This window comes from Arachis hypogaea, chromosome 6 (assembly GCF_003086295.3).
Source record: "Arachis hypogaea cultivar Tifrunner chromosome 6, arahy.Tifrunner.gnm2.J5K5, whole genome shotgun sequence".
Lineage (NCBI taxonomy): Eukaryota > Viridiplantae > Streptophyta > Magnoliopsida > Fabales > Fabaceae > Arachis > Arachis hypogaea.
This window is the reverse complement of record NC_092041.1, coordinates 78,473,859-78,485,588: the sequence shown is the minus strand read 5'-3', so window position 1 is coordinate 78,485,588 and position 11,730 is coordinate 78,473,859. Positions and strand designations below refer to the sequence as shown.

General features: G+C 36.6%; 1 non-coding gene across 1 annotated transcript; it reads right to left on the bottom strand.

Moving 5' to 3' along the window:
- Window positions 1-6,475: 6,475 nt before the first annotated feature.
- On the bottom strand, window positions 6,476-6,583 carry LOC112699968 (small nucleolar RNA R71). Its single transcript, XR_003152898.1, has one exon. It is a non-coding gene; the product is annotated as a small nucleolar RNA R71 (small nucleolar RNA).
- Window positions 6,584-11,730: the final 5,147 nt, after the last annotated feature.

Genomic DNA, 11,730 nt, shown 5'->3' with positions numbered 1-11,730 from the left:
GAGTACCGGAAGGTGTCTAGATCAAGACAGCCAAAGAAATCTGGGAAAAACTCTAGATTACACACGAAGGCACTAAACAAGTCAAAGAAATGAGGATTGATATGCTACAAAAGAGTACGAGATGTTTAACATGAAGGATGGAGAAAGCATTGATGAAGTGTTTGAGAGATTCTCAATCATAATTAACAACCTTGATTCTATGGGTATAAACTACTCAGAACAAACCTTGGTGAGAAAACTCCTTAGAAGCCTCACAAAAGAATGGGAAACCACTGCCACTATCCTGACCGAGAGCAACAACCTAAGCCCCATAACCTATGATGAGTTGAGAGGAAAACTCCTTGCCTATGAAATCACACACACAAACCCGAACTCAAAGAAAAAGGGAATAGCCCTCAAGTCAAAAGTAGAACCCAAAGAGAGAGAGTCTAGTGATGGTATTTCAGATAATGAGCTCATGTTTTTTGTTAGGGAATTTAGAAGAATGATGAGGAACAAGGGCAAGTACAAATGTTCAAGCTCAAAGGAACACAAGATGGACTTGAGCAAAGTGACGTGTCATCATTGCAAGGAGGCTGGACACTTCAAGCTAAACTGTCCCAAGCTAAAAAAAGGAGGACAAAGGTAAGAAAGAGAGGAAAAGAGTGCTTATGGTAGCTTGGGAGGATCTTGAGAACGACTCAAATGAAGAAGAAGAATCTAAAGGTGAAGATAAAGACTGCTTCATGGCTGGAAACAATAATCTTGATGAGGTAAATTACTATAATTTGACCATAGATGATTTACATGCTATTATTGATGATCTCACTTTAAATACATCAAAGTTGCTAGATAAATACAATAAGTGTAGATCTGAAAAAGATGCGTTAAAAGCTGAAAATAATTTTTTAAAAGAGAAAGTGAAGGAAACAGAATGTGCTTTGGACATTATTGAAGAAAATATATCTCTAAAATCTGAACTTGAAAAATTAAAAGGAAAGCACATTATGGATCTTTTCCAAGAGCTAATTGCTGAAAATGAAAGATTAAATGATATGATTAAAAGGCTGAATTATGACTTAGCAAAATTGGCTCAAAGTTCTAGTAACCTGGACAAATTACTTGCAAGCCAAAGACCATTATTTGAAAAATCTGGTTAAGGTTACATAACCAAGGAAAGTGTAGTTTTTAATGATTCCTCTATAAAATTTGTGGCTTCTTCATCAAATACTAAATCCCCATCCAACCAATCTGGTGTTGGATATGTTCCCACACTTGGAAAAATTTGATGAAGTCCACACAAGTGAAACTGAACTTTCACCAAAAACCGAACTCACTTCAAACAGGCCAGGTTTGGGATTCAACTCGAAAAATAAGGTAGCTTTCAAGAAACCACCGTTTTACAACAAAGCCTCATTTTCGAAAAATCCAAAGGTTTTCAAAAATTCTAGTGAAAATGCTTTTGCAAAGAGGAATAATTATACAAAAATTAGTTTGTCAAAAGAAATACACCTCTTCCAAAAATCAAAAAATTTCAATCATTTAATCATTTCCAGCATGGTAGGTCATCTAAATATCAGCAACATGCATCAGAAAATTACTGTTTTAATTGCAAAAAATTTGGTCACTCATATGCACAATGTTTCATTGAAAAGAGAGTTGTAGGAAACCAAATTTATAATGTTGTTTATGATTTCAATGCACTTGGGCAACCAAGATGGATTAACTTCAAACGATCCAAATTAATTTGGATACCTAAGGCTACTTGAAACTCTTCATGCAGATTTACTTAGCATCCAAGAACAAAAAGGACATATGGTACATGGATAGTGGATGCTCAAGGCACATGACTAGAAGGTCAACTTATTTCATCAAACTAAACAAGTATGATGGAGGTTTTGTGACCTTTGGAGATGATGGTAAAGGTAAAATTATTGCTATTGGAAAAGTAGGTAATGAACAATCTACTTTTATTGATGATGTATTTTTGGTATGTGGTTTGAAGCACAATCTTTTGAGTATAGGTTAGTTGTGTGATTTAGGATATTTAGTGACTTTCAAAAGGCTTGAATGCTGTGTTGTTAATGAGAAGACAAATGAAGTACTTTTTGTTGCCAAGCGTTTAAATAATGTGTATGGACTTACTCTTGATGAACTAAAGAATCAAAATGTGGCTTGTTTTAATTCTAAAGACTCTGAAAAGTGGCTATGGCACAAGAGATTGGGCCATGCAAGTATATTTCAAATAAACAAACTTGTAAAGAAAGGGTTAGTAAGAGGTTTTCCTTTGTTAAGGTTTAACAAAGACATTACTTGTGATGCTTGCCAAATGGAAAAACAAACTAAAAGTTCATTTAAACCAAAGGAAGACATCTCTACTAATAGGCCACTTGAATTGTTACACATTGATTTATTTGGTCCAACAAGAACTCAAAGTCTAGGTGGTTGATGAGCGGATAATTTATACGCTTTTTGGCATTATTTTTAGGTAGTTTTTAGTAGGATCTAGCTACTTTTAGGGATGTTTTCATTAGTTTTTATGCTAAATTCACATTTCTAAACTTTACTATGAGTTTGTGTGTTTTTCTGTGATTTCAGGTGTTTTCTGGCTGAAATTGAGGGACCTGAGCAAAACTCTGATAAAAAGGGCTGACAAAGGACTGCTGATGCTGTTGGATTCTGACATCCCTGAACTCGAAATAGATTTTCTGGAGATACAAAACTTCAAATAGTGCGCTCTCAATGGCGTTGGAAAGTAGACATCCAGAGCTTTCCAGAAATATATAATAGTTCATACTTTATTCGAGATTTGACAACGTAAACTGGCACTCAACGCCAGCTCTATGCTGCATTCTGGAGTCAAACGCTAGAAACACGTCACAAACCAGAGTTGAACGCCAAAAACACGTTACAACTTGACGTTCAACTCCAAGATAAGCCTCAGCTCGTGTAAAGATCAAGCTCAGCCGAAACATACACCAAGTGGACCCCGGAAGTGGATTTATGCATCAATTACTTACTTCTGTAAATCCTAGTAGCTAGTTTAGTATAAATAGAACTTTTTACTAGTCTTTGACCAGGAAGTCTTTTGATTGTAAGGTCTTTTGACCATTCGGTCTTCTGATCACGTTTGGGGGCTGGCCATTCGGCCATGCCTGAACCTTCATCACTTATGTATTTTCAACGGTGGAGTTTCTACACACCATAGATTAAGGGTGTGGAGCTCTGCTGTACCTCAAGTTTCAATGCAATTACTACTATTTTCTATTCAATTCCGCTTATTCTTATTCTAAGATATTCATTGCACTTCAACATATGAATGTGATAATCCGTGACACTCATTATCATTCTCACCTATGAACGCGTGACTGACAACCACTTCCGTTCTACCATAGACCGGACGCATATCTCTTGGATTCCTTAATCACAATCTTCGTGGTATAAGCTAGATTGATGGCGGCATTCATGAGAATCCGGAAAGTCTAAACCTTGTCTGTGGTATTCCGAGTAGGATTCAGGGATTGAATGACTGTGACGAGCTTCAAACTCGCGATTGTTGGGCGTAATGACAAACGCAAAAGAATCAAGGGATTCTATTCCAACATGATTGAGAACCGATAGATGATTAGCCGTGCCGTGACAGAGCATTTGGACCTTTTTCACTAAGAGGATGGGATGTAGCCATTGACAACGGTGATGCCCTACATACAGCTTGCCATGGAAAGGAATAAGAAGGATTGAAGGAAGACAATAGGAAAGCAGAGATCCAACAGGGACAAGCACCTCCACACACTTATCTGAAATTCCCACCATTGAATTACATGAGTAACTCTATCTTTATTTTCTGCTTTATTTACTATTCGAAAACTCCATAACATTTACTATCCGCCTAACTGAGATTTACAAGATGACCATAGCTTGCTTCATACCAACAATCTCCGTGGGATCGACCCTAACTCACGTAAGGTATTACTTGGACGACCCAATGCACTTGCTGGTTAGTTGTGCAGAGTTGTGACTAAGTGTGATTCACGTTTGAGAGCGCTACCAAGTTTTTGGCGCCATTGTTTATGATCACAATTTCGTGCACCAAGTTTTTGGCACCGTTGCCGGGGATTGTTCGAATTTGGACAATTGACGGTTCGTCTTGTTGCTCAGATTAGGTAATTTTCTTTTTATTTTTCTTTTCAAAAAGTTTTCAAAAATATTTTTCAAAAGTTTTTCTTTGTTTTTGAAAAATTATTCAAAAATTTTAAGAATGAATTCTAGTGTTTCATAAAGTATGTTGAAGCTTGGCTGGCTGTAAAGCCATGTCTAACTCAATTAGATTGAGGCTTCAAAACCATCAGCATAGAGGCAAGTTAATTGGAATATCAGTTGTTACATGCCTGATTTATATTTTCTAAAGCTGGCTGGCTATTAAGCCATGCCCAACCCTTGGATTGGAGCTTTAGGCTAATATTGAAAGATTCCTGGAATTCTTATTAAAAATTTTGGATTTATTATTTTCTTTTTTTTTCTATATGTTTTTCAAAAAAATATAAAAGAAAATACAAAAAAATCATAAAATCATAAAAAAACCAAAAATATTTTGTGTTTCTTGTTTGAGTCTTGAGTCAATTTTTAAGTTTGGTGTCAATTGGATGCTTGTAAAAATTTATGCATTATTTTTCAAAAATTCATGCATTCATGGTCTTCTTCATGATCTTCAAGTTGTTCTTGGTAAGTCTTCTTGTTTGATCTTGATGTTTTCTTGTTTTGTGTCTTTTATTGTTTTTCATATGCATTTTTGCTTTCATAGTGTCCGTGCATTAAGGATTTCTAAGTTTGGTGTCTTGCATGTTTTCTTTGCATAAAAATTTTTTCAAAAATATGTTCTTGATGTTCATCAAGATCTTCAAAGTGTTCTTGGTGTTCATTTTGACATTCATAGTGTTCTTGCATGCATCATGTGTTTTGATCCAAAATTTTCATGTTTTAGGTCATAATTGTGTTTTTCTCTCTCATCATTAAAAATTCAAAAATAAAAAAAATAAATATCTTTTCTTTTTTTCTCTCAAAATTTCGAAAATTTGGGTTGACTTAGTCAAAAAATTTTAAAATTAGTTATTTCTTGTAAGTCAAGTCAACATTTCAAATTTTAAAAAATCTTATCTTTTCAATTTTTTTTTCAAAAATCAAATCTTTTTCATTTTTCTTATTAATTTTCGAAAATTCTTTAAAATATTTTTCAAAAATATTTTTCTTAATTTTATCTTTTTTTTTTTCCGAAAATTATGCTAACAATTAATATGATTGATTAAAAAATTTGAAGTTTGTTACTTTCTTGTTAAGAAAGGTTCAATCTTTAAATTCTAGAATTTTATCTTTTAGTTTCTTGTTAGTTATGTAATTAATTTTAATTTTAAAAAATTAAATCTATTCTAACCATATCTTTTTAATCATATCTTTTATATCATATCTTTTTCAAAATTTTATCTTTTTCAAAAATTTGATTTCAAAATATTTTATCTAACTTCTTATCTTCTTATCTTTTCAAATTTAATTTTAATATCTTTTTCAACTAACTAATTAACTTTTTGTTTGTTTCTTATCTTTTTCAAAACCACCTAACTACTTCTCCCTCTCTAATTTTCGAAAATATCTCATCCCTTTTTCAAAATTCTTTTTAAATTAACTAATTGTTTTAAATTTTAATTTTAATTCTATCCCACCTTTAATTTTCGAAAATCATTAACTGCTTTTCAAAATTAATTTTCGAATTCTCTCTCTCTCATCTTCCTCTATTTATTTATTTATTCACTAACACTTCTCTTCATCTCAATCACTACCTCTATCCTTACCCTTGTGTTTGGATTCTCCATTCTTCTTATTCCCTTTCTTCTTCTACTAATAATAAGGAACCTCTTTACTGTGACATAGAGGATTTCTCTTCTTTTTCTGTTCTCTTCTCTTTCATATGAGCAGGAACAAGGAAAAAGGCATTCTTGTTGAAGCTGATCCAGAACCTGAAAGGGCTCTAAAGAGAAAACTAAGAGAAGCTAAATTACAACAATCCAAAGACAACCTTGCTGAAATTTTCGAACAAGAGAAGGAGATGGCAGCCGAACCTAACAACAATAATGCAAGGAGGATGCTTGGTGATTATACTACACCTACTTACAAGTTTGATGGAAGAAGCATCTCAATTCCTGCCATTGGAGCAAACAATTTTGAGCTGAAACCTCAATTAGTTGCTCTAATGCAACAAAACTGCAAGTTTCATGGACTTCCATCAAAAGATCCCTACCAGTTCTTAACTGAGTTTTTGCAGATCTGTGAGACTGTAAAGATGAATGGAGTAGATCCTGAAGTCTACAGGATCATGCTTTTTCCTTTTGCTGTAAGAGACAGAGCTAGAACATGGTTGGATTCACAACCTAAGGATAGCCTGGACTCCAGGGATAAGCTGGTCACGGCCTTCTTGGCTAAATTCTTTCCTCCTCAAAAGCTGAGCAAGCTTAGATTGGATGTTCAGACATTCAAACAAAAAGATGGTGAATCCCTCTATGAAGCTTGGGAAAGATACAAGCAGATGACCAAAAGGTGTCCTTGTGACATGCTTTCAGAATGGACCATTTTGGATATATTCTATTATGGTCTGTCTGAGTTCTCTAAGATGTCACTGAACCATTTTGCAGGTGGATCCATTCACCTAAAGAAAATGCCTGCAGAAGCTCAAGAACTTATTGACATGGTTGCAAATAACCAGTTCATATACACTTCTGAGAGGAATTCCGTGAATAATGGGACGCCTCAGAGGAAGGGAATTCTTGAGATTGATGCTCTGAATGCCATATTGGCTCAGAATAAAATGTTGACTCAGCAAGTCAACATGATTTCCCAAAGCCTGAATGGATGGCAAAATGCATCCAACAGTACTAAAGAGGCATCTTCTGAAGAAGAAGCTTATGATCCTGATAACCCTGCAATAGCAGAGGTAAATTACTTAGGTGAACCTTATGGAAACACCTAAAATTCATCATGGAGAAATCATCCAAATTTCTCATGGAAGGATCAACAAAAGCCTCAACAAGGCTTTAATAATGGTGGAAAAAACAGGTTTAGCAATGGCAAGCCTTTTTCATCATCTTTTCAGCAGCAGACAGAGAATTCTGAGCAAAGCACTTCTAATTTAGCTAATCTAGTCTCTGATCTGTCTAAGGCCACTTTAAGTTTCATGAGTGAAACAAGATCCTCTATTAGAAATTTGGAGGCACAAGTGGGCCAGCTGAGTAAGAAAGTTACTGAAACCCCTCATAGTACTCTCCCAAGCAATACAGAAGAGAATCCAAAGAGAGAGTGCAAGGCCATTGATATACTCAACATGGCCGAATGCAAGAAGGAGGGAGAGGACGCGAATCCCAATGAGGAAGATCTCATGGGACGTCTCTCAAGCAGGAAGGAGTTCCCTATTAAGGATCCAAAGGAATCTGAGTCTCATATAGAGACCATAGAGATTTCATTAAATCTCCTTCTGCCATTCATGAGGTCTGAAGACTATTTTTCCTCAGAAGAGGATGAAGATGTGACTGGAGAGCAAGTTTCTCAATATCTAGGAGCCATCATGAAGCTAAACGCCAAGTTATTTGGTAATGAGACTTGGGAAGATGAACTTCCCTTGCTCATTAGTGAATTTGATACATAGGTTCAGCAAACCTTACCTCAAAAGAAACAAGATCCTGGCAAATTCTTAATACCCTGTACCATAGGCACCATGACCTTTGAGAAAGCTCTGTGTGACCTAGGGTCAGGCATAAATCTTATGCCACTCTCTGTAATGGAGAAACTGGGGATCATTGAGGTACAGCCTGCCTTATTCTCATTACAATTGTCAAACAAGTCAGTAAGACAAGCTTATAGATTAGTAGAGGACGTGTTAGTAAAGGTTAAAGGCCTTTACATTCCTGCTGATTTTATAATCTTAGACACTAGGAAGGAGGAGGATGAATGCATCATCCTTGGAAGACCTTTCCTAGCCACAGTAGAAGCTGTGATAGATGTTAACAGAGGAGAATTAGTCCTTCAATTGAATGGGGACTACCTTGTGTTTAAGGCACACAGCTATCTTTCTGTAACAAGGGAGAGTAAGCATGCAGAGCTTCTCTCAGTACAGAGTCAAACAGAGCCCCCACAGTCAAACTCTAAGTTTGGTGCTGGGAGGCCACAACCAAACTCTAAGTTTGGTGTTGAATCCCTACAACCAAACTCTAAGTTTGGTGTTGGGACTATACAATATTGACCTGATCACCTGTGTGGCTCCATGAGAGCCTACTGTCAAGCTATTGACATTAAAGAAGCGCTTATTAGGAGGCAACCCAATTTTTATTTATCTAATTTTATTTTTTATTTTTTATTTTTTATTGTTCTTTCATATTTTATTAGGTACATGATCATGTAGAGTCACGAAAAAAATATTCAAATTAAAAATAGAATAAAAAACAGTAGAAAAAAAATCACACCCTGGAGGAAGGACTTACTGGCGTTTAAACGCCAGTAAGGAGCATCTGTCTGGCGTTCAACGCCAGAACAGAGCATGAATCTGGCGCTGAACGCCAGAAACAAGCATGGAACTGGCGTTCAATGCCAGAAACATGCTGCACATGGGCGTTGAATGCACAGAACATGCATCACTTCGGTGTTTAAACGCCGAATTGCACGCAAAGGCATTTTACATGCCTAATTGGTGCAAGGATGTAAATCCTTGGCACCTCAGGATCTGTGGACCCCACAGGATCCCCACCTACTATATTCTTCCCTCTTCTCAACATTCATCCTCTCTTTCTAATAAACACTCTTCCCCAAAATCCTTCACCAATCACCTCAATCTCTCTTCCCAATTACCCCCTTCACCACTCACATCCATCCACTCTTCCCCATATACCCCACCTACCTTCAAAATTCAAATTTCTTTCTCACCCAAAACCCACCCTAAATGGCCGAACCTACTCCCTCTCCCCTCACTATATAAACCTTTCTATTCTCCTTAAAATTTCACACAACACAACCCCTTCTTCTACACCTTGGCCGAATACACCTCCCACACTCTCCTCCATATTTTCTCTTCTTCTTCTTTTCTTTCTTCTCTTGCTCGAGGGCGAGCAATATTTTAAGTTTGGTGTGGTAAAAGCATAAGCTTTTTGTTTTTCCATTACCATTGATGGCACCTAAGGCCGGAGAAACCTCTAGAAAAGGGAAAGGGAAGACAAAAGCTTCCACCTCCGAGTCATGGGAGATGGAAAGATTCATCTCCAAAACCCATCAAGATCACTTCTATGATGTTGTGGCCAAAAAGAAGGTGATCCCTGAGGTCCCTTTCAAGCTCAAGAAAAATGAGTTTCCGGAAATCCGACATGAGAATCAAAGAAGAAGTTGGGAAGTTCTGACGAACCCCATTCAACAAGTCGGAATCTTGATGGTTCAAGAGTTCTATGCCAATGCATGGATCACTAGGAACCATGATCAAAGTATGAACCCGAATCCAAAGAACTATCTTACAATGGTTCGGGGAAAATACTTAGATTTTAGTCTGGAAAATGTGAGGTTGGCATTCAACTTGCCCATGATGCAAGGAGATGCACACCCCTACACAAGAATGGTCAAATTTGATCAAAGGTTGGACCAAGTCCTTAGGGACATATGTGTTGAAGGAGCCCAATGGAAAAGAGACTCCAAAGTCAAGCTGGTTCAATTAAGAAGATTAGACCTTAAGCCTGTGGCTAGAGGATGGTTGGAGTTCATCCAACGCTCCATCATCCCCACTAGCAACCGATCTGAAGTTACTGTGGATCGGACCATCATGATCCATATCATCATGATTGGAGAGGAAGTAGAAATTCATGAAGTCATCTCCCTTGAATTCTACAAAATAGCCGATAAGCCCTCTACTTTGGCGAGGCTAGCTTTTTCTCATCTTATTTGCCATCTATGTTACTCAGCTGGAGTCATCATAGAAGGAGACATCCTCATCGAGGAGGACAAACCCATCACTAAGAAAAGGATGGAGCAAACAAGAGAGCCCACTCATGGAACCCAAGAGACGCATGAGGAAGCTCATCACCAAGAAATCCCGGAGATGCCTCAAAGGATGCACTTTCCTCCCAACAACTATTGGGAATAATTCAACACTTCTCTTGAAGATTTGAGTTACAATATGGATCAATTAAGGGTAGAACATCAAGAGCACTCCATCATTCTCCATAAAATTAGAGAAGATCAAAGAGCAATGAGGGAGGAGCAACAAAGGCAAGGAAGAGACTTAGAAGAACTCAAGGACATCATTGGTTCTTCAAGAAGAAAGTGCCACCATCACTAAGGTGGATTCATTCCTTGTTCTTATTTTTCTGTTTTTTTTCGATTTTTATGCTTATTATGTTATCTATATTTGTGTCTCTGTTACATGATCATTAATATTTAGTAACTATGTCTTAAGGCTATAAATAATTCCATGAACCTTTCACCTCTCTTAAATGAAAAATGTTTCTAATTCAAAAGAACAAGAAGTACATGAATTTCAAAATTATCCTTGAATTTAGTTTAATTATATTGATGTGGTGACAATACTTTTTGTTTTCTGAATGAATGCTTGAACAATGCATATTTTTTATCTTGTTGTTTATGAATGTTAAAATTGTTGGCACTTGAAAGAATGATGAACAAAGAGAATGTTATTGACAATTTGAAAAATTATGAAAATTGATTCTTGAAGCAAGAAAAAGCAGTGAATAGCAAAAGCTTGCGAAAAAAAAGCAAGCAGAAAAAGCCAATAGCCCTTAAAACCAAAAGGCAAGGGTAAATAAGATCCAAGGCTTTGAGCATCAATGGATAGGAGGGCCCAAGGAAATAAAATCCAGGCCTAAGCGGCTAAATTAAGCTGTCCCTAACCATGTGCTTGTGGCATGCAGGACCAAGTGAAAAGCTTGAGACTGAGTGGTTAAAGTCGTGATCCGAAGCAAAAAGAGTGTGCTTAAGAGCTCTGGACACCTCTAACTGGGGACTTTAGCAAAGCTGAGTCACAATCTGAAAAGGTTCACCCAGTTATGTGTCTGTGGCATTTATGTATCCGGTGGTAATATTGGAAAACAAAATGCTTAGGGCCACGACCAAGACTCATAAAAGTAGCTGTGTTTAAGAATCAAGAAACTTAACTAGGAGAATCGATAACACTATCTGAAATTCTAAGTTCCTATAGATGCCAATCATTCTAAACTTCAAGGAAAAAAGTGAGATGCCAAAACTGTTCAGAAGCAAAAAGCTACAAGTCCCGCTCATCTAATTAGAATTAATATTCATTGATATTTTAGGATTTATAGTATATTCTCTTCCTTTTATCCTAATTTATTTTCAGTTGCTTGGGGACAAGCAACAATTTAAGTTTGGTGTTGTGATGAGCGGATAATTTATACGCTTTTTGGAATTATTTTTAGCTAGTTTTTAGTAGGATCTAGCTACTTTTAGGGATGTTTTCATTAGTTTTTATGCTAAATTCACATTTATAAACTTTACTATGAGTTTGTGTGTTTTTCTATGATTTCAGGTGTTTTCTGACTGAAATTGAGGGACTTGAGCAAAACTCTGATAAAAGGGCTGACAAAGGACTGCTGATGTTGTTGGATTCTGACCTCCCTACACTCGAAATGGATTTTCTGGAGCCAAAAAACTCGAAATGGAGCGCTCTTAACGGCATTGGAAAGTAGACATCTAGAGCTTTCC